The 23,630-nt window shown below is 41.4% G+C and overlaps 1 protein-coding gene across 1 annotated transcript in view; it reads left to right on the top strand.

Annotated features, from left to right (window-relative positions):
- Positions 1 to 23,630, top strand: part of frem2b (FRAS1 related extracellular matrix 2b) — a 76,873-nt gene that overhangs the window by 10,825 nt on the left and 42,418 nt on the right. The window lies entirely within an intron of this gene.

Here is a 23,630-nt window from a genome sequence, read left to right as displayed (position 1 = left end):
ATTGGTTTCACCATTCAGAAATTGCAACACTTTTTATACATGGTCCCCCTAATTCAGGGTTAGGGTAAGCAAAGGGTTACCAAAAGTGTTGGCTTGACAGGTGTTTCTGGTTCGTCAAGTGTGTTCTGTCACATCATTTATGCAGATGATCTGCAGATTTCTGCTTTGTGTTTGCCTTTGGAGTCTGCTATTGGTGTCAACATGAGGACTAAAGAGACGCCGATGAAAGTCAGGGAAGCCATTATGAGGCTGAAATATAACTATCAAAAACATAGAGAAAATCTTAAAACTACCAAAATCAATAGATTGGAACATTACAATTAAGGAAAGCACCGGTGAGCTCAGAAACGGAAAACTGAAAATCTGATACATTAAACAATAGAAAAGAATCAGCATAAAGCAGATGGCTTAAGGCTTCCGGCACATCTAAGGGACATCTAAAATACATGTAACGGACATGGCCAGCGGCCAGACCAAGGAAGACTTCTTTTACTGTAGCCTCTAAGTACACCATGCTTTGAAACTAATATACAGTATCAATGACAGGAAAAGATGTGAGTAGGCTACAGTGAGGGGGTGCTGCCTAAAATGTGAGGGGGCTGAAGGGGGGGGGCTGTGTTGCATATCACATGTTGAGCAAGCAATTCTGGCGACTTTTGACGGGAGAATAACATAGTGGTTTGTATAAACAGCTGAGATAAGCGTTGCATATATTTGTCAGTATGTCACTCCCAACTCATCCAATCATGTGCTACGATCTACAGTTGCAGGCGCCTACAGTATGTCACCGTGCACCGCCACACAATGTGATGCAAGATGGAGATGGAGTAAGGTGAACAACCTCACATTTTGACTATTTGATTCGAGCTGGATGAATGGAATATGAATGGCAGCCATCCAATATGCTGTAATAAAAATAACTTCATGCTCATAACAAAAAACAATCGTCCTCCCTAAACTTGAACGGCACCAGCTGTCAATAACCGTCCTCCATAATATTCATATTCCATTCACCCATTCTCCCGTCAAAAGTCACCAGAATTGCTTGTTTAACATGTGATATGCAACACAGCCCCCCTCCTCCAACCCCTTGCAACACCCCCCTCACGGTAGCACCCTCGCATAAATTCGTCGGATATCCAATACAGGCAAAATTTCAGATAAAGTTAAACTACCGTATACAAGCTAGACCAAACGTTTAGCCTACGGAGGCTATGACACATTTTCAGCAAGGGCAGCCTTCTCTCGTTCACACAATGTAATAATAATAATAATAATAATAGTGATGCATTTATTTTTTACAGCGCTTTTTGAGGGATCGTTTGAAGGGGGGAGAGCGTGCTGGATAAATTGTCATGCCTTTGTTTGTTAATCGCAAACAATAAAGAAAAATATTACCCTGCCCCATCGATCATACAGTATATCCTTAGATTAAACATTAAACTCCTGGCTGGCCCGGGATCTTGTAGTTTACAACCATTATTGACAACTAATTTGGCCACCTCTCTCTTCAATGTCTTCCACAGCAAAGGCGTTTATTTTTTCCGTATAGCCGACTGGTATGGACAATTTACGATAGCGGACATGTATTCCCCATGGTTTCGCTCATTCTGTATTGCCACAAATACAAACTTGCAAATTAATACAAATGTGATTTACACAAACCATCAATGTACGCTACAGGGTCCATCCGATTACAGCCATGTATTTTTTTCTGAAATATGTAGAGGGGGAAGGAGGCGTACATGGATCATGGCGCAACGCATATGACCTTCCACTGTCCAGTACAAGCCGTTTGACTTAAATCTGTGAATAGAGACAAGCCAAAGTGAGATTTGTTTAGCTCGGATCTCTGTTGTAATTACGCAGGTCTGTTTGCTACAGTTGTAAACTGACGTAGACATTCGCAATTGCTTGCTTGATCGTGATTGATGAGCGAGTCCTCTCTCCCTCCCCGTCCCCTTGTAACTATACCTCAACTGCTCTGCTTTGAATGTTAATCTGAAACGATCAAGCAAGCGATTGCGAATGTCTACGTCAGCTATCTTATTATGATAAGTACAACATTCAAAAAAAGTATTTTACACGTCACGTGTCCACGAATCGGCGGGTATCAAATACAGCCAAACTTGAAGATAAAGTTAAGCTATACAAGCTAAAGCAACCTTGTTTAGCCTATCGAGGCTATGACGTACTGTACAAAACGCAGGGCGTTTGAAACAATTCATACAACAAACTACAGTACAGTACTCTTTCAATATAAACATATCCATCATGCTCAACAATACCTCCTGGTGGTTGTTTAGCCGAGATGAATGACCTGAAATAAAACTCATGGGTGCCGTCGCGGAACTCCTGCGACTTCGTCACACCAGTGGATACTTTCTAAACTTCTTCCTACTGGCTATGGCTTCCACTGGAAATGGCTCACTTGTCTTCATTGATGATGTAACTGGCGACGGCAGAAGCAGGATGAATTCTGAAGTGTACAGAAACATTGTGTCAGTCCAAGTATAAGCAAATGCCGCCAAAGTCATTGGACCGCATACAGCAGGAAAATGACCCAAAATATACTCTTAGCAACAAGGGAGTTTTTAAGGCCCAAAAAGTGGTAGGAAACTCTTAAAAATGCTGTCCCCAGTGTTGAGGTCACTACCGAAACACATTCTGTTGAAAGCTCCATATTAAATATGTCATAAGTCACAACCTCAATAATATGAAGAAAGAGGTAGCATCCCTCTCCATTATGACCAAATGCTAATTGGTGTATCTTTTTTTAAATTCGTACAATAAAGTCAGAAAATGTTTTAAGAAAAGTCACATTCAAACAGGTTCCATTGTAAAATCTATGTACATTAGGATTTTCTGGATTTTAACTTTAATTTTTTTATGGATATCTGAAAACCAGACAAGTTGTCATACAATCAATAATGACTTAAAATGGAAAACTAGCTATTTTTGTCACAACTGAAACATCACTACTAATACAAACATTTAGTCGACGTAGATGATGATTTAGTACATGTAGATGTAGTTATGCCACATTTGGCAAAGCACAGGTTGTGGTTTGATTGAAGTGGGACCTTATATTTTGTTGCGGTAGTGACAATGCCTCGGTAGTGACAGACTGCTATACTTTCTCTTATTATACTGTATATCATAAACGTAATAAATATACACTTATTTGTCTGTCTAAATCTTCCATAATTCTGTCCTTCCATTTATAGATCATTTGCATCTATGCGGCAGAATGATTTAGTATTGCTACTAGACTCATTGACAGTTTCAAGAGAGACAAAAGTCACTTTCCAAGTTAATTTTTCTAGTCCTCCATGCATATTGCAGCTATACCAGCTGTGCATTTACCCAAATCTTGATATGATAAACAATTTTACCATATTTCAAAGCACTTTTTTCAAGACCGCAACCATTATGTCACTACCGAAATGACGGTTATGATGCAATTAAATTGGTGACAAATGTTTTAGAAATATTATATAATAATATTGTGACAATGATGTATGCTGGTTTGGCTTGGTGAGTTTTTTGCACCTGGTCACAGAAGTTCCCAGGCACAACAGCATTGCTATCAGTTAGAATTTAAATTCTATTTACTAATTTTCAAAGCTGATCTTGAATGGCACCAGCCGCCACTGAGGCATAAGGGGTATGCACATTTCTGCATGCTGTCGATAATGGAACACTTCCACACATTTTCATGTGCTTCTTTGAATAATAAAGCACTCTTTCTTGTACTCTCATTTTGATGTACTGTAACACAAATTAAGATTTGGGAGCTTTCGCTATGGAGAGTCTTTATAGAAATGTTGAAATTATTTATGAGATTGCTTCATATGGCAAACATACAGCACACTTGCCTTGACTGCCTCTTGTGTCATTTTTTAGAGCACAGTTGATGTTTAAAACATCATCACTTGAGATGTGCTACATTGCACTTGAGGAGCATCTACGAACCAGTGGAATGGCATGTAAACGGGCTCACAAAGTGACTGGGAGCCACCCTGGACGTGACCCCAAAAGGGGTTGGCCTGCACATAGCTTGTGAAGTAGTCACTCAGCTTTGTTTTGTAAGGATCTGAGCTCTGCTGGCTGCTGCTCCAAATCCCCAGGTAGTGCCTCTAACTCTTAATAGGGGCAGAATGGTGTTAGTACACTGGCACAGCTGTGTTCTCTCATGTTCAGCAGCCAAAAGCATTCATTTCTTCACTGTATGTTCAATGGGATGTGTGAATATATACATATATTTCTCCCAATAGCAGGATTGTAAATTAGTAATGATTAACAATTGTTTTACTACCTTAATCCATCTATCAATCAAACTGTCTCCATCTCCTCCCAAAGGGAGCGCATTTTCACTTTCACTATGAAGTTCTCTTTTGTTAACTTTTTTCATTTGATATGTGCACTTTCTTTTATGCCATATATTTTTGCTTTCTGTTAAATAAACAAATATGTTTTTGATTTTAAAATGTTGGATGTGTATGACATCCATTATTTAGTAATAGCAACAGCAGTACACCACAAGGGTATTCTGGCTCTGTCATGCGGTAATGTGTCAGTCAGGTCACTGTGTCAATTAGCTTTCAAAAGTCAGCATTTTTGAAATGCATATCCTCCAAAAATCTGCTTTTTGATAGTACCCAGTCAAAACCGTGTTTTTTCACCCCTGGTTTCAGTATCTTACATATAAACAACTGGGAAATTATATATTGATAATGATATACAACATTGCAACTAATATAATGTTAGTGTTCAGAAATGTGACAAGATATCTGCCCTGTATGTTTCACTCTATAGGAAATTCCATAGGAATTCATCCAGTGGAGAGATAATACCAATGTTGGAAAAGTGTCTTACTGAAAGGTTAGCTTGATCATTTTAAAGGTGGATTGGGATGATTAGCTTAAAATATGAAAGAGGAGAAGCTTCTTAAAATGTTAATTTAGGGCAATTTCAAATGCTAATAGCTGAAAAAGTCAAAATAGTTCTAAAACTCTGTATAGAAGTGAATTAAGTGGAGTAGGTCTACACATTGTAAAGTCTGATAAGGGTGTCCAGCTCAAAATATAAAAAAGTAGATGCAGTTAAAAATATACCATTGAAAGTCAAAGTTATTTAACCATTGGAATTGGGTTTTTATGCAAATGTGAGTATATCTTAAAAAGTATACATGGTATCAGAAATATGTTTAGAATTTCTTTAAGTGGAGCCAGACTACACATTGTAGAGTTGGTTTGGGATCTCAAAATGTATAGTGAATTATAATAGTATAAGTGAAGTATAAAAGTATAATACAAGCTGAAGAAGTAGTAGAAAACCAAAGATTATTGAAAAGATAGAGAAGGAATTGACGGGATTAGAATAAAGACATACATGTGTTCCACAGTACAACTTCAGACAGTTATGGACATGATAAAGCGGACTCTACACACTAGTGGTCACATGAACAACTGATACAAGTCATCATTCCATTATATATGATTAATAATGATTGATAATGATTTGCTCATCCCTGTGTGACAGACACTCGATCCTGTCAGATTCTAGATTCCATTAAGAATACCCTATATGCTATTACCATGCTTTTAACTTAGAAGTAATCATGAGGAGTTTACTGATGTGATGACTCGAGTCTACATGTTGCTAACTATGCATGTGAACATTAGATAGTAATGGTGAACTCTGTGGTAACCTGGTCACGATTATGTTGTGCTGTTTTAACAGAACCGTTATCTAGCGCACATCACATTAATGCATTCTCTACAACAAACAGTATTAACCATAATTTGGCTTACTGCACCAATAATTAATTCAGTTATGGTCATTCAAAATGAGAGTGGTATAGGCCCTGTAGCGATGCTTGGCAGTCATTTTGAAAAAGACAGCCATGAAGCAGCTGTGGACAAAATCTGCAATGGCCCTATGTCAAATTTCTTAGGTCTCTCTTTATCCTTTATCGAGAGGTTTTATAGTCTCATTATTAAGACTTTACTAAAATGTGATTTATATCTCTCCATTGGACAAAAATGGGATTTCCAATAGAGTGCCCAGGGCAGATTTGTTTTCATATTTCCTAACACTTACATCATATGAGGAGTCATTTTGCATATCATATTAATCAGCAGATATTAGTCATTGATATATCCTTTACTACTTGTTTACATGTAAAATATTGACACTAGGGATGAAATAACAGCAATTTATTTTTATTTTAACATTTTTAGGATACTTTTCTGCCAACTATTTAAAGGACAAACATACCTGGCACTCTTTTGTCATATCTTTGTGTTCTTTACACTGCTACAAACATGTCTAACCATCTTTGGTCTCACTGCACCAATCATTTATTTATATATGGCCATTCAAAAGGAGTATGGTCTTGGCCCCAAAGCCATATTAATTTAAAATGAGGGGGGTATAAGGATATCTATGATGGCCCATACTAAAAATGCTCCTTACAACTTCTTCTTCTGTAGTGCTTTTATCCCAAAAGGCACGATTTCTTCAAAATGTGTTGTTGCTCTACTAAAGCTACTGTAACATTTTCCCCCTCAGTTCTCAGCAATCCACACGTGTTTTCAGAAACATGTTTTTCTCTATATCCTCCATGCGGCCAATTTTGGGTGTTGGTACATGATATTGGTATTGCTAAAACACTGCAATTTGTAACACAGCATTTGTAGACATTTATTTCTAAGACACCAATCAGAGGGGAGGATCAACCTCAGACAGACATAACCTATTTAAATATAAACATTTGGAACTGAACTGTTATGACGGTTATAATGATTATTTGCATGATGATCGAATGCTACCTACAATCCCATGACCGTCACAGCCTTGTGTGTGTGTGTGTGTGTGTGTGTGTGTGTGTGTGTGTGTGTGTGTGTGTGGTCCCTTGAGACAGGGATAGACAGGCTTTCTCACTGTAGCCACCTCCCTCTGTCATTGTGCCTGTGCTCAAAGTTGAGGGCACTGGACTGGGACCAGCTCACTCCAATACTGATTGTTCTAGGGTTTCCATAGCCCCTCTCCAGATAAAGAAACCCACCCACTGCCTGCACTCATTAGTGCATTCAGTTGTTTTAGGTTTCTTCCCTTCTTTCTAAAGGCGGAATGCATGTGAAATGCCAAGCTTTTCATATTGCACTATTAGAAGACTTATGGTAGTTCTTATCTATTTTGGAAAGGAGCCATTTATTCAGGCATGGTTTTACTGGAAAAGCTGATGGTGACCTTTGACCTTCTTAGGTTTGGGTCACTGCCAAATGCTGTCCAAGCAAGGTGATTTATCACTCTGTTAATTTTGAAAGGGGTGAAATAGCCCCCCAACTTAAAGGTTGTAAGTCTGTATGGCATTGGGGGACTCCCTTAAAGCTAGATAAACGGCACCCATGCTGAAATGCAAACTGTTGGTTGTAATATATTGGTCTAATCTGGAGTATTGGTATAATGAGAATGTTTTCAACACAAATTACCACCATTGAAAAACGTGTGCCTGCCTGTTGCTCACTCTCAACTCTGTCCATCATGGATCTGTTGGTGCTTTAAACCGAAAAAGAATAAACTCCAGATGTTTAGAAACACATTCTTCACCTCATTTGTGTGTGTGACATATAATTGGAACATTGTGAAAAGAATGGGAGCTGACTGTCCTGTTGTGTGAACCTCTTGGAAAGCATATCCCTTTAGTGCTATGAAATGAAGGAATCAAAATATGAAAAAGTAGTTGCATTTCAAAATGTACTATTGAAAGTCAATAACCATTGGAATTGTCTTTAGAGCTGGTTTACAGGTGGATGAATACTGGGGAAAGGAGATGACAGGGTCATATTCTGGGAGACATGTGTGTGTCTTGCTATTTGTCTAGATTTGTCAAGATCAAACTTGTCTAGATTTTCAATGAATAATCACTGAGGGTTGAAGATACTGTATATGTTTGTGGCTTTCTGTTTTCTCTCTGTGGAGAAATCTCTCACCTGTTTTCAGAGGCCAGGGACACTGTCCTGGAACAGGAACTGTATTTAATCACTTAAAAAGTGTCAGAACCTTTTTTTTTTTTTGGGGGGGGGGGGGGGGGGGGTGGTTGTCATGTTTAGTGAGTTAATTGTAGTGTTTTTGTGCACCCACCAGCCCTTCCTCTGTCTCCTTTTGCCCCCTGTGCATTCAGGTGAGCTTACCTGAGCACACACAAGCCCTGGCATTCCCAGGCAGTTGTTTGTGGAGCTGAATCCCTGTCTGCCTCCAGCCCCTAATCCAGCCAGTCAGTCAGCATCAAGGATGTTCCCACTGACAGACAGTTGCTTTTCATTCCATCTCCCCTCTCTCTCTCTCTCTCTCCCTCTCTCTCTCTCTCTCTCTCTCTCTCCCTCTCTCTCACTCTCTCATACTTTCTGCTTCTGGACCAAGTTGACAGGATGGGAGGGTAGTCTTTTAGAAAGGATACTTTTCACTCACTTCACAAAAAGTCTCTGCCCTTAAAAGTATGGTTGTCTTCATTTTTCAATAGATTATAAGGATAGAAGTATAAAGTTGTGTGTGCAAAATCTCTAATCAAGATAAGTGTGGGACTGTTGGGAAGAACAGTACATTCCAGACTGGAACAGTGATCTTTACATGGTAGCACATTAAACAGAGAGGAATGTTTCTCTCCTATCTAATTACCATTGCATGTCTGCAGCAACAAACACATCAGGCCAGTTTTGTGTGTTATTTCTGCCTCATGAAACTGGATAAATTCAGGTCACAGTAAATGCCTCAACGCCCCCCCCCCCCCCCCCCCCCCCCCCACCCCCATGTTCTCTGAACCATTGAAGGCTGTGGTAACGTCTGCCGAGTTCATGTTGATCAACAACATTTTCCATATGGTAATCACTGGTGTCACTTGAATGCATATTTGAATCCATCTCCCTCCCCTCCCTTGTTCTCTAATCCCAGGTTATGAGGGATTAGCTTTCGCTTCATAGCGTGCGGTAGGGCAGAAAAGGTAAGAGAGAACATGCGCTCACACGCAAGTGGGAGGTCAGGAGAGTCTGTGTGGGACTGGGTATAATCCCCTCATCTCAACACATGATAAACCTGACTGCATTTTTCCTGATGTTTTTCTAGTCCATTCTTAATGAAATCCCCCCCCCTCCCCTGCCTGTGGGAGATGCAGCCTTTTGTCAGTCCTAAGGACATACAGCTGCTGTATGCAACACCGTAAGGCTTGAGTAAATTATATAGAAAAGTGTGTTGTACATATTTTTAAGATGTTTTATGATTCTGTTTAACTGTGGAGAGTGTCAGGATTTCCTTATGGCCTGTAATAAAACGTTTGGTAGTGATTTTGCTTTTGAAAGTCCTCCCCAGATAAAAACATCTGGGAGTTCATTACAGAGCCATCCCCTGGTAACAGCTGCCTGCACCAACCTGGGGATAGAAGCTCCCTTACAGACAGGATTTAATCATTTAGGGTGGGACCTGCAGTTCTATCTAAAGAGGAATGTTATTTGTCAGTGTCTTTGCTTCCTCTAGCCTTTGTCACTATGTCATGTACCTGTGCTCTCTGGTGCTAATGTAACAGGTGGTTTAAGTTGGACCCAAGTGCAGAAAGGAGACAGGACTCAGAGTTGCCAATGTCAAACATAGCTTTAACTAAATTGTCACAGGGAAACACAGGTACATCCATGGAACATAAGTTCAAGACAGAACAACAGGTGAAGCAAAAGCCAGGCTTATAAAATGGACAAATAATAAAGTACAGGTGTGGTCAAGTAACTAAACAAGATGGGTAAGGAAAACAATAAAGGGATTCTCTGGCGGCCACTGGTGGCCAGCGAGGGAAGCAGTAGGGATGAGAACGATTCCTCACAGTACCCCCTCCTATAGGAACGGCACCTGATGTTCCCCCGGGGCACCCAGGGTAGAGGCGATGAAACTTCCGGACCAGGGCCGGATCCAGGATGTCCCAGGCCAGAAGCCAGGGCCGCTCTTCGTGGCCAAGACCGTGTAGGCGGCTGGCCCCCAACGATGTGCAGAGGCGGTGGCAGCCTCATAGTGGTCTGGACACTGGTCTGGGGCACGGGCTGGGAGCTGGTCTGGAGCACAGACAGGAAGCTGGTCTGGGGCACGGGCATGAAGCTGGTGTGCGGCACAGGCAGGAAGCTGGTCTGGGGCATGGGCAGGAAGCTGGTCTGGGGCACAGGCTGGGAGCTGGTCTGGGGCACGGGCTGGGAGCTGGTCAGGGGTACAGCAGGAGACATTCGGGGAGAACTCGGGACAACTCGGGAGGGTCTGGAGACTGGAGGAACTAAGAAGAGGGTCTAGGGAAGAGGCAGGTGGCATGACAGGTGGGGCCCCACCCTATAACAGCACAGAGGTACCAGTCAATGTGGGGGTTGTGACGGACCAGCCATGGGTAGCCAAGAACCACCGGAAAAAAGGAGAGTGGATGAGGTGGAGCAGGATGCTCTCTTGATGCTGGCCTCCCACAGATAGACGGAGGGGAGTGTTGAGGTGGCGAACCCGTCCGGAACCCAGAGGTCTACCATCAAGGGCAGTAATGGTAACAGGATGGTCGAGACTAGCCAGGGGAATCTTGAGTCGTTTGACCAAGCCAACATCCATAAAATTGCCAGCCGATCCGGAGTCCAGGAATACCCAGATAGAATGGAGTTGCTCATCCGAGGAGAAAAAGGCAGCCAACATGACACAAGAACCAGCAGACTCGGGAGAGATGATAGCTGCTATAATGATATCCCCCTCCTGCTTGAATCTGGCCTTCCCGGGAGCTCAGGATAGGACGAACAAAACTGGTCTGGTCCTCCACAGTAGAGGCAACATCTATCTCATTCGGCGATCCCGTTCAGCTTAAGAGAGTCGGGTTCTCCCCACCTGCATGGGCTCCTCGGCTGCAGACCGAGGTAGACTCAAGAAGGATTGAAGGCACTCAGGCAATGACGTCACGACAGCTGTTCGGGACTCGGGTGGTGAGGAAGTTGCAGGCCAGCGCTCTTGGCGACTCTTTCAAACACGATTATCCACCCGAATGGACATATAGACAAAATAATCAAGGTAATTTACCATTTCTTGGGAAGCCAGGTAATCCTTGATCTCATCTGTGGTGGCGAAAAGCGGTGATAAGTGCCTTGGGGTTCCATCCGCTGTCTATCTCTGCTGGGTCCATGTTTGGTTCTGTCTTGCTATAACAGGTGGTTTAAGGTGGACCCAAGTGTAGAGAGGAGACAGGACTCAAGAGTTGCCAAAATCAAACATAGCTTTACTTAAATTGTCTCAGGGAAACACAGGTACATCCATGGAACATTAGTTCAAAACAGAACAGCAGGTGAAGCAAAAACCAGGCTTATAAACTGGACAAATAATAAGGCGTGTGGTCAATTAACTAAAAGAGATGGATAAGGAAAACAATAAAGGAAGTCTCTGTCGGCCACTGGTGACTAGTGGGGGAAGCTGTGGGAGTGAGAAGGATTCCTCACAGCTAATGTTTCTTTAATAATCTACCCTTTCTACATTCAGAACATAAACACACCTCAGTAAGTGGGACACTTGATTAATGGTGGTAAGGACAAAAGCAGTGTACAACATTGACTACAATGTTGGGCTACCAGAACTAGTTGACCTTGTGTCTGGCACAGTTGGGAGGGGCATACAGTATCTGGCACAGAGGGCATGTGCTGTCATCTCTCTCAATCTCTCTCTCTCTCAATCTTTCTTTTCTTCTCCTCTCATTCAGAGAGCTCTGCATGCCCAGCTGGGGTGAATAAGAGCAACTCAAATGTTTTCTCCCTTGATGTCTACTGGCAACTGACATGAGGTTCAATTTAAGGGACAAAAAAACAGTGAGAAATTCATGTGTGCATTAAGATGAAGTAAACAGCTGTATAACAAGGACTGTTCCTTACTCCGCTTGTGTAAAAATAACTGATCACTGTATACCATGTAACAGCATATTGATACTATGTTGTTGCAGAGTAATTACAAAGTTACTGAGATGTTTTATAGAATTCATGTAGTATGGTATTTTCTTGACCTACTTTGCTAGATAGCCAACTCCTGTGAGCTGCCATGTCCTCCTGTAGTATTGACATGGTGCCCTTATTATTGAATGAAAGAGAGTAGACCCCATCATTCCTTTTCCTTATACCCTATCCCCTTAGTGTGCTACCAGAGTGAGGGAACAGAGTCAGGGTTCACATGTCGGAGGCAAATTGCCAAGCTTATATGGAAACCCCAGGCCCAGGCTTGTTCCCTGGATGATGATGTGTGTCGTCATCCCTGCCTTAGGTTGTCATTCTTGCAGAACAGAGGCTATTCGGGCACAGTTTAGATGAAAAGCACAAAGTGTTGTGCATTCCATTGTTGTTGCATTAAAACAGAAATTATATGAAAGAAAGTAAAGTCCCTCTTTCCCTCTATGGAAACGGCCTATATCTTAGCACCTCTGTAGAAGATTCCAAACACAATCTTGTGATCACGACTGATCCATTTTCAGAGGGTGCATGGTGATTGCTGCTCCAAGTTTTCTAGCTTCACAGCAGCAATGTTTTCGCTCAATAAATCACCCTGGATAATGTGTTTTGGCCCCTGATTCCCAGCAGTGAGCCCATGCAGCCCTTCTCCATGCTCTTTGAGAAACTGCTGACAGCTGGGCCCAAGTAGCAGCCTCACAGCCCTCTCCCTTTGGGCACGGGTGTCGTGACTGGAGCCTGACAGGCACAGACCCTCACTTTGTCTCACACACACACTCACCCAGCACAGTCCCATGGGATCAGCTGCCTGCTACTTGCTGATGAAGCTGGCACTGCTATGAAGCTCCATATCCGATACCAATAACAGATTAGTTTAACTGTAATGGCTTTGATTACAAGCAGCGGTGGTGCTTGATTTGTGTACTGTGATGTTGTCTTGTTGGCTGTTCCTATGATTATGATATGATGGGCAGTACAGCAGTAAAATATAAAGGGATAAAATATCTTTCAAGTACATTGAGGGTGATGGCATCTGTTGCACGCTCGCTGTGAGTAAGTTAGCAGTATCAACCTGGATATCAGACATCCGAGAGGTTTGTGGGGGTGGCATAGGTGCTGCCGAGTGTCTCTGGGGATTCTGTGTAGATCTATCCCCCACCTCCCACCCCTGCGTCCTCACTAAGTTAAGCCTGATAGGCAGGATGTGGGGATTCATCTGGCTGAGAAATGAATGGGAGGAGCAGTCTGTGGGAGATGAAAGGTGGAGGTGGTCCCTAGGAGTGGTGGGTATGAGTGAGGCAAGCTTCCTGAAGCCTGGAGCGATGGCATTAAAGTGCTGATGTGCAGCTCACTCTCCAAACACTGCCTGTTTTGACAAGTTCTGAGGGCTCAAGTAGGCCCCATGGATACTGAAATAAACCTACACATGAATGAAGATTCTTTTGAGAACTGACATGGCTTGCTCTGCTGTGCTCAGGGAACATGACTCTATGTTATACTACAGCCTTTCTGAAAAAAAAAAGTGTCTCTGTCCAGGCTGGGAAGAAGAGGTGTGATAGCTATGGAGGTGGGTTGGTTGTGTGGGTCAGAGTCAGGACTGTTTCATTGTGTGTCGAATCTACAGTAGAAGTCATTCAGGTCGTTTGCAATTCTAAGGTCATCCATAGAGTGGGGGGATTTGGTTTTGCAGTCCGTGATCTCTCGAAGGCCTTTCCAGACTGACGAGGAGTCGAATTGTTGTTTCAGCTTCTTTGAGTACTGTCGTCTGGCAGTCTCCTTAATTAAGTACACGTCCTTGCCAAACGTGTACTTAGCCAGTCTAAACAAACGGGTATAGCTATAAAACAAAGGAAAATGGACCATTCCAAGTTTGTTTAGTTTTTAAGACCACAATATCCTCTTAAATATGACACCAAGTCCACGGAAGAATGATTTATATTTATTTGTATATATTATATGTATATTCATGTTGACTCACACCACTTTAATTCAATGACACTTCTTATTTCATACTCTTTATTCAAATTTGATGAATGTTTACAGATTGAAGCCATCAGACTTAAATGAGTAGAGCCACAGTTAGCTAGCTATCTATCTATATTTTATCATTACAGTATGGTTATGGTGAGAGACACAGAGGCAGATCGCAGCACAAAAGTTGAACACTCACTCTTAGCGAGGTCGCTTTTCTGAACAGTAATATAAAATAGTAATTGAAAGTGAGCCTTCTAAGCAAAACATATTTCAATTCACACAGATATAAATATAATTTGACTCGAGATTACTCAAGATTATGGCTCTCATATGCAAGCCTGACTGCGGTGTTCTCTGCTCCCAAAAACAGTGCTCCCTTTTCGGCTATGATGACGAGACAGGTCTTGCTAATGATAGCGAAGTTGAAAGTCGTCCATTCCAAAACATTTCAAATCACACAATCACAAAGACAAATTGAAGTAATTTCCTTTTCAAAACTATATAGTGAGAAATCGCTGCAACTCGAGAGCTTATAGCTTTCATATGACCACTACTGGTGATATGACAGCGATCCCTCTTCAGGTGTGATGAAGAGACAGGTCCCGCTAGATAGCAACCCTGAGGGGGTCTTTCCCTAAGCGATCAAACGTATCACAATTGAGGCTTAGGCTACCTATCCACCAACTTTCACTCACAATGTCATCATCATTTTCCAAGGGGAAAGCGACAGAATCAGTCTCACTTTCATCACTCTCGTAACACTGTCGGGCTGCCTCATCCAAGCTGAACAAACAATGATGCTTCGGTGCAGACATTTTCGTGACAACAGTTACTGTTGTTACTGAGAAAAAGTTAACTACTAAATGTCTAATGACAACATGAACATTTTCCAGATCCGATTTTACAGTGACAACCTTGCGTGTAGGATGTACTATTGTTAGCTAGTTCATTTTCAGTTGTTGATACATTTAATAGGGTTAGAAAATCAAGGCCGTCCACAGGCGCTCTAGTAAAATGTAGAACGGGCGTCGACGGCCGCTATGGGGGCTAGAGGGTTAAGACAAGTTAGCAAGTTCTAGTGGCAGCTGTACATGCCCAAACTCACCATTCACCATGTTTCACAGATGAGGTGCTATGCTGTAAATCTTGGGCAGATCATCTGGCCACAATACCTTTTTCCCGACCTCTGTAGGCTTTAAGTACTTTTTAGCAAACTCTAACCTAACCATCCTTTTTGAGGATAGCTAGTGGTTTGAAACTTGCATTGAAGCATCTGTAGTTTGTCTGGTGACGTATTCTGCAGATGGTAGTCTCTGACACATTCATGCCTACCTCCTGGAGGGTGTTCCTGATCTGCAGGACAGTTGTTTTGGGGTTTTTCTTAATTATGGTGAGCAATCTTCTGCCATCCGCTGTGGAAGTCTTCCTTGGCCTGCCAGTCGGTTTGCAATTGTGACGCTCACCAGTGCTTTTGTTTATTTTTAAAGATGTTCCAAACTGTTGATTTTGGCAAGCCAAAGGTTTCGGCTATTTTTCTGATTTTTCAGCCTAATAATGGCTTCCTTGTCTTTCATTGACAACACTGGTCCTCATGTTGACAGACACCAATAGTAAACTCCAAAGGCAAATCCATAACCTAGAATCAATACTACACATTGACAGCTCTTATGCCTGCACAAATTATGTGACGGAACACACCTGACTTACCTGAAACACCTATCAATTATACCATTACTTTTGGGTACGCTAAAATAGGGGGACTATGCAAGTGTTGTGATCACTTTTGGAGTGTAGAGTCAAAAGAAGAAACAATGCTTCACTGTCCCATGATTTACGCAGGGCACTGTAGTTTACATTGCAGTAAGTGGATTGGCCACTTACTGCAGTGTGAGTGCTTTTCAGTTAAAACGTCCCAGACAGAAATGGGACCAAGAGATGCTTGTCTTTATATTTTATGTCCTTTGATATTTAGCTGTGTTAATGCAGATATGGTGGATTCTGTATATCCTCCAGTAATGCAAAAACATTGCTGTAATCCTAAAAACTGAGCTATTCAAACATTGATTTGATTCAGGAATTCCAACGTTGAAGAATACTGAATGTTTATTTGTTCTGAAAATATAAATTGTCTGTAATTCTAATGAATTGCCCCAAATCCAGGTGTGTACTGCCTTTAGGTGAGATGTCCATCATAGATAGATAACAAAGTGGCTTGGGAATGATTAGTGAAATGCTGAACCTGACAATTTCTGCTGGTCTTTGTGTGTTCTCTGTTATTTTTTAATAAGTTAGTTCATTATGTAGCGAGTGAGCGTGTCTCCCCCTGAACTCCCACTCACCCCTGCATCATGCCACCAGTGCTCCAAGAATGTGGCCTGCAGATAGCTCCTCTAGCCCGAGAGCCCTGGCCACTGGTCAGGAGGGTGGTTATCACTGTAACAAATATTGTGTTGGCTCTACTTCAAAAAAATGAGACAACTATTTGCATAAACATTTCAAGTATTAGTTTTATGTATGATATAATTAGCTTTTAGTGTAAAAACAACTTCCAGCTTCATTATTGTAAGTTGGATCTGGTTCATTTTTCTAGTCCAGAACTGTACTTTTTGTTTCTGTTTAGTTACTTGCTGTAACCAGATTCAGAAACATATTTTGTTTAAGTTCCAAATGTATTTATTTTATTTACATCCTTCTAAAAAAACGTTTGTAAATCTTACTCTTTTTCTCTAATATAGGGTTCAACATCAAACCTATAAGAGTTCTTCAAAGGGTGCTCCCACAAAAGAAAAAAATACAGTTTTTCTAACAAAATACTTGCATGAACATAAGCACAGATGTAATACAGTAAGAATGAAACAAGAACCAACATCACAGGTATGCTAGTTAGTGAGATAATGCATCAGAAAGAACAGAAATTCCCAATTACCCACAATGCCCTTGCAACGGAAGGGAGCATATTTGCTAGGGAATTGTGGGTAATTTCTGTTTTTTTGTGGTGCATTATCCCCCTAACCAATAGACCTCTGATGTTGGTTCTTATTTAATTCTAACTGTATTACAACTGCACTCATGTTCATGTTTTTTGTTGAGGTGGTAGTTTTTGATATGACAGAACTCATACAGTTGTGACAGTTGCAGTAAAGTTAATGTATATAAAAGTAAATGTAACATAATATTTATTAGGAGATGCAAAAAATAACTTTGAGATTATGCAGATGGATACGTTGAATATTTATTGTTTCTGTGGAACAAATGAAAATTAAGTAAGGTACTCAAAATATTCAAGTTAAAATAGAAACTTACATTTTCTTTCTCAAAATCATAGATTTTTCATGTCCATTGTCCTAAGGGCTCCAATGCAGTGTTTGCATAGAGGGTCAATATGATATGCACATCAACACAAATGGATTATTAAAATTATTTGTTTTATTCTGCGGTATGATAACCGTATGATTGTACATGTCCCTAATCCTGCCTGTCGACTGTTCGGTGACCAATACCATGAAGCTACATACAGTACTATCTTACAGACAGCTTCACTTGCCTTTTTCCTTCACTTTGGCAACATAATATGCCTATCTTAAACATGCAGGTTAGCCCATTTCTGCATGCAGGCCCAGTTCTTCTTGAATGCCCTCTTTCTAATTCTTGAGGAATTACAAATTCAGCTCTTAAGAGGGTTCTTCTTCTCTAAAAGGGAGACTTGTTTTCCTAAGGATTTGCAACCTTGTTGACAAAAGTAACAACTGTGTAATACAGTTGAAACATGCTGCACTAAATGAAACAATTGGAGGCTGGCCCTGAGAGAAGGCTCAACAAACACCCAACTCTGCTCATGAGTCGCTGGGCCCACAGTTTTATATTCTGTGGACACACTGCTGCTTTTAGCAAACAGTCCACCATTATTCTGCCTGACAAGAGAGCAAACACTGCATTCAGAGGTCAAGAAAAAGCACACCCCTCTTTTTGTCACATCCCTTTATCCTTCATCATTATGTCGCTTTGTTTTCTCTCTCCCTGTTTTCACACTAATCCCTGTATCTTCTTGTTACTTCCCAGCCTCCACTCCCCTCACTTCAGACACTCTTGTCAGCTGCAGCATCAGGGAGTGGAGATGTCTTTTACACATGTTAGTCACAATTTGACGCTTTCTTCCCCAGGGATGAAAACCACTTTTCTTTCAGCAGACCTAATGACTGCATTAAGCTGATATCTTTTTCTTGGGACTGTGAACAACTGTGTTGGACATGACATGAAAGATGTTGTTTGTTTGCTAAGCAAGCCATCCCCAAAGGAGTGTACTGTAGCATATGATTCTTTTGAATTACAGGTTTCTGTTTAGTTTTTAATGAAGGAGTATTTCAGCTATGATATGGGCAAATATTGCAGTGTTTGATATCTGATGTGCGAAATGGCAGTAACCAAGCATTGTCAGCTGGGGCTTTTGTTCAGTATAGCTTTTTTCAGAGGGTCACTGAGAATTTGTAAATGTTACTTCAGAAACTGTGGTAGTCGGAGCAGTCATGCATAATTGACTAGTAATGAGCGAGAGACTCAATATTTAATCTGCAATGACCTTTATGTGTGAGTGCTGGAGAAAGTCCTGCAGCTGCTAAACCAAAGCTTTGTTGTTGTTTCCAATGCCATGGAGGATTCAGGCGTTTACTCTCTACAGCATGTAGTTGACTATTAATGAAGACACTCAGGGGGCTCCATCTCTGAAAGACAGGGATGCCATTCAAGGCCTAATCAAGAAAGGTTTTATCTGACCTCACCTCGGCAATCAAAAACTGGAGTGCTCAAGGATGTGACATGTATACTTCTATTAGATTGGCTCCCAAATCCAAGGCCAGCTAATTGATTTATTCATTCAGCCCCAAGAGCCTTACTGCTGTTGTGGAGTCATCGACAAACTCTGTTCAACCTGCGATGCACAGTACATTAAACAAGTCCTTGTACAGTGAGAGGAAAACCAAGTGGCAAAAGAGAAAACATTGGTGAATAGCTTGTGCCCATCCAAGTCTGAACAGTCTAATCTGCAGCTTTAATGATGCAGCCGTGGCCAGGGATAAGGCCTGACCTTGGGGGTTTGGCAGGACACCCTGTGGCCCTGGTTTGAACAGGCCACTCATGACAGCGTGGATCTTCTACAGCGCTAGACATCCAGAGTGAGTGGCTCACTAATCCTAAAGGTGTTCTGTAAGAGCCTGTTTGAGCTAATATTCCCAGGCAAGACTAATAGGATTATACTTAAAAGCCCAGGATTTTTCATATGTACATATGGCAGTAATTTCCAGTCACATTGAAATATTGACCTCTACCAAAGCACCTCTAGGTTAGATATACAGCATTCTGAATGTTTGGGAAAAGTATTTTGACTGCTTTCCCATCCATGCTTAGGTGTTAATTAATTAAGCATATCTTATTATTTTCATAATCCTTATCTTTTAATGACATATCTCAATTAGCTAAATTCTGGAAGACTGTGGAGAGCAGAATCTTTACTTAACACTAAATATATTCCATTAGCCTATGTGCATAGGATTTCAGGCAATGTGTAAGAAATGGCATCGTCAACGCCTGTGAGTATGAGCACTGAAGCATGGAGCAGACTCCCAGGACAAGAATGACCTTTAGCCACAATCATACTGTATTTCCTCTTGCCAGTCTCTCCCCTGGGCAACAAATAAAGGAGCCACATCTGAAATAAAAGCCCTGGGAATTCCACACTGCCACTCTCCACAAGTGTTGGGCTCCTGCTTTTGTGTCCCAGGAAGAGAGCCTCAAAGTGGTTTCCACAACAACCTTGTAGTACAATTTGGAATCAAAGAGAAAAGGAAAGGGGACAGGAAGAGCAGTGTCCTTTGTGTTTGCAAGACAACATTTACAGTCAATGGCATTATGGGAGGAGAGGCAAATTGTTTTTCTTTTCAAGAACACTGATGTGCATTACATAAATGTTCTTGATTTTTAATCTTCCTAAATTAGGAAAATGTCTATTCATATTCTACAAAATACCAATTCCCCATGGTCATTGTATTGGTCAAGTAAGGGAAGTTGAGTATGGGTCAAGTTACGTAAGTTCAGTCAACGATTTGACAAGTAATTGGAAGCTACATCACCACTATAAGGATAGTTTAGATGTTAACCCTAATGCTCGTTCTTTGAACCTGGGTCGGCCTTCTCTCCCGGCTCTTTGTTCAGAAGCACCTTCGGCCTTCTTTTTTAGGTCCTACATAGTGCCCCTTTAGAATGACCACTAGCTCAGAGAGCCCAGAGTGGAGCAGAGCCAGGAGCCAGGAGCAATATTTATGGCTGCCTAGCTCACTGGAAGGCCCTCCAGTTTCCAGGGGTTAAGGCCCTGTGAAATCACAAGAGCTCTAAATCTTTCAACTCATACTCACCTCCCCACTCTTTACTGCTGATATAGAGTCTACTCTGATTAGACTATATCTCTCTCTGCTTTGGCATGTGGTTAATCTCATTCAGCAGGAGGATCCTCTGTGCTCTCTCCGTAAAAAAAGTTGTATACAGTGTATTAATGCTAATACATGTAATGGAGAGAGATTCATGGCCACCATATTTGGCTATGATCCCATTGTTGTAAGATACTGAGAGAGTGAATAAATACAGTGTGCACTTGTGTGTTCCTAGGGTGTTCTATTTTTAACACCATCTGAAAAGATGGTCCCAAGTTATTCTCTCTAGAAGATAACTTATTTGGCCTGCATGTATTCAGCTGGATCTCTCCACGGTTGCCCCTCTCTATCTTATCTGTGAGACCAATGCCCATACTGATGGCCTAATGCCATCAACCAAAGGCATTTGCTCAGCAAATGAAAGCAGCTCATTCATCATGTCTATCAGAATAAATGTTTGAGCAAGAAATACTGCAGAAACTTTGGAGACTGTTGCTGCACAGCACTGCTGGCAATTCCATATGGATGTTCCACTCAGAGATAGGCAAAGATGTGTCAAAATGTATCATGTTCCAAAATACCCTCATGACCAATGTACCAAAATAAACTATAAAATACTGGTGCCCAAAAAATATTTATTTAAAATACATGTATTTTGTATTTTCAAAATACATTTGCAAGGCAGCCGGGTGGACATATAGATGGAGTAAATTTCTTCAGGAAGACAGATGTAGACTTATTTGTATTCCTCACATTTTGCACAGTTCCACTAGTTGATGGGGGTAGAGGAGGCTATAAGCCAGAGTTTTAAGCACCGAATGGGCCTGGAGTAAGCCCTGTTGAAGCCCAGGAGTGATTGTTGAAAAGCAATTGGCCTTGGCATGCACTGGCAAGCCCTGCTGTGGAAAGCTGGCTGTGGTTTGAATCGACATCTTTGGAGGACATCCTTGTGGTATGATGTCTACATCTGTTCTTAGAAGTTACAGGCAGGGCTACCTCATCACAGGAGCGAGATTCCAAATTAATAAGATTTAAGACATTATAAGGCTGACGTTTTCAATAGTGAATGACTTGCATGGATACCCTGTTTTTAACTAGTTATCACTAGGCCCTATATTAGTTTCTATCTGAGCTCTGATCGCTGTTGAAAAGTATTTTCAGTATTTGGAACATACAAAAATACGCTTTGACAAGTATCTTATTACAAAAATACATAGAATTTGCTCAGGCCAATCAAATATGAATATGAAAATACTCAAAAGTAATTCAAATACTGCCCGTCTCTGATTCCAAGTGTGTATTGTATTTTTAAATTCATTGTCCTGCTAAGACAGGGTTCAGAGACCAGTCCCACTTTATCCAGCCTAATCAGTGCAGAGCGAGCTCAGTGGGCAGAGGGCTGCCTGTCTGCCTGCCTGCCTGCCTGCCTGCCTGTGTGAGTGAGCGGAAGGGGACCCATTGGGCATCCAGGCCCCAAGCTCCCCAAGGGTGACCAAATAAGGGCAGTCTGCAGCATGTGTGCCGAGAGGAGACAAGGGAGACAAGGCACAATGTTGGCACAGCTCAGCCTTTCACATTTACTGGCCTCCTTCAGAGGGTTCCTGTCCATCATGATACACCCCAGTACAGTGAATGTGTTTAATGGTACAGCAACAAGGCTCTGTGCAATATGTGGTAGAGGGAAAACGTTGCCTGTTCTAGCATAGATGTTTGTTAAAAAAAATTGTTTTGGTCTTTACTTATCTTCAAAAGCGAATGTAAAATCACAATAGAAGCAACAAACAGTGGCTGGCACTGCTGTAAGTGTGCTTTTTGATTACATTGACTGAGAATTCTACCACAATGACAGGTGAGAGGAGATGAAGTGAATAAGCAGATGGAATCTAATTTTAGATTTGTGTAAAATGTTAACTGAAGACCAAGTTTAGGTACTAATGACAACTACATATTTCTGTAGCATTTTTTATTTTGTTTTATGTTTAAAAATATCTATTTGGGTGGTTATTTGAATAGAATAGAATAGAATAAAATTGTATTGTCTCTCCAAGGAAGGAAATTAATGCTGATGGCTACTACTGTATGCTAACCCTAACCCTAACCCTGGAAACATGGAAGGGCATATAGGATACCAATAGTGTTAAACAAATTCTGTCTCAGCACCCTGAGCAGCAGCTAAAAATTAACTCTGATGTTTTCCTTGGTGCCTCTTTGAAGTGGACTTACTCCAACCCCTGCTTATCTTAATTAGAAACAAATATTGTGGAGTGAAGTGGTCCTCCAGCAACTAGCATTTCCACACCCCAGCTCCCTAAATTTCACATTAGTGTTGCTGTTTCTTAGGCTTCCTGTGCCTGATGATGCCTCTTGCAATACTAATTATATTCACTGATAATCAGACATTTTGAATCTACGTATGTCATCATCGTAGCTCTGAAGGCATTGCACAGTATTGAACTTTGACCGCTCCAAATCTTACCAGGATAACTCTGTGTATCTATGTTGACTATTCTCACAAGCAGGTGTTCCTTGAAATACGTAATCTAAAAATTAAATGTAGAGTGGCCCCTTTAATGCTCAGCTTGATGTGAATGTTTATCTACTCAGTATAATGTAAATAATGATATCCCACCGTCTAAGTCACACTAAAAGTATGGGGCACAGCAGGGTGGTTTAGTACATCTATAAATGGTCATGGAATGTCCCTGTGTGTATTTGATTAAAGAGAGATAGTATGCAATTCATAATTTATGTTCTCTCATCCTAGATTTGTTTCTTGTATCAAGTTAACATCAACAGCATAAACTAAACATAGACTATTCCAGGCTTTCTACAACTTACAGCATACCCAATCAGCTCACTCCTTAAAGAGTTATGGATGGAAACAAGCTTGGTGTTTTCTCAGAGGAGATTATGCTTTCAATTTGTGTGGGGGGATAGAGGCAGTATGCTTTCATGTCTCAGAGATCACACACACAGTGTTTACCTGTGACATGAGCCTGGGCTACTCTCTTTTATCCCCAGAGTGGAGTAGGGAAGTCTAGTCACACACAAGCCCTCTATTCCAAGAGGATTTACGGTAAGTGGAACACAGGCAGAAAAAATTACTTCACTCCTGCTGGCATCCCATATGTATTGGTTGTTAAAAGAGAGATTTGGCTCTACTTTACTCCCAATATGACATTTGATCTGGGTGCATAGAGTGGCTTGGGAAACAATAATCAGCCTATCTACAAGGCCGGTGGCATGG

This window comes from Argentina silus (assembly GCF_951799395.1).
Source record: "Argentina silus genome assembly, chromosome: X".
NCBI classification, from domain to species: Eukaryota; Metazoa; Chordata; class Actinopteri; order Argentiniformes; family Argentinidae; genus Argentina; species Argentina silus.
Note: the sequence above shows the minus strand (reverse complement) of the source record. Positions and strands in the feature narration are given on the sequence as shown.